This window comes from Pteronotus mesoamericanus, unplaced genomic scaffold, assembly GCF_021234165.1.
Source record: "Pteronotus mesoamericanus isolate MK-2021 breed Mesoamerican mustached bat unplaced genomic scaffold, CSHL_Meso_final contig_82, whole genome shotgun sequence".
Classification (NCBI taxonomy): domain Eukaryota; kingdom Metazoa; phylum Chordata; class Mammalia; order Chiroptera; family Mormoopidae; genus Pteronotus; species Pteronotus mesoamericanus.
In genome coordinates this window covers 2,557,661-2,558,492 of record NW_026555265.1, presented here as the reverse complement: position 1 = coordinate 2,558,492, position 832 = coordinate 2,557,661, and positions in this window count along the sequence as shown.

Here is an 832-nt window from a genome sequence, read left to right as displayed (position 1 = left end):
CTTCAGGAATGACAATTCATAGGCCTCGAGGGAGGCTGGCCCCAGGGCCCCTTGGCTCCCTGAGGGCCTCCGAGTTTGTTTACATATCATTGCTGTTTAATAAAGAGACTAGGGGGCAGACAGTGTGGGTGGCTTCAAGTTCAAACAGAAGCGAAGATCAAAGAGTGAGCAACTGTAGCCAATTGACAATCAATAACAAGTAAAAAGCAAACATCTCTAAACAGATAAGCTAGGGCAAAGGGAATATAAAATTTTTATTACAAAAGCTTGACGTGAATGCAACTTTTCACAAATACATAACTTTCAAAAAACAGGGTGCTTGAGGTTCCTCTCTATGTTGTGGGATTTTTAAGGGGAAGTTTTCTCAGGACCAGGGCAGAGGTTGGAGGGTAGACCCGCAGAAGTGAGGTGGTTAGAATCAGGCAGAGCTGCTTAGAAGCTGGAAGGCATGGGGGATAAGGATCACCTAGTCCAAATCTGTCATCTATCCAAGAAAGGACACACGAAGGAGGCAGGAAGCAGGCAAGAACCTGCCCAGGGTCACTCACAGCGTTGGGGCAGAGAGTGGAGGGCGGGCTCTCTCCTCACCCCAATCTGAGAAAAGGAAGAACAGATACAAATGTTCCCACGTTAGAAATAAGGAAACCGAGGCAAGGGCACAGCCAAACAGTGGCCGATTAGCCTGAGCTCACACACGTGGTCATCGGTAAAGCCTCAATCATTTTCTCAAGGTAAATGAGCGAGCTCTCTGCGTCGCCCTTAGTAATACTTGTATTGAGCAGTGGGAATAACATCTAGCACTTGTGAGCTGCTTCTGATTTCCAAACCACTT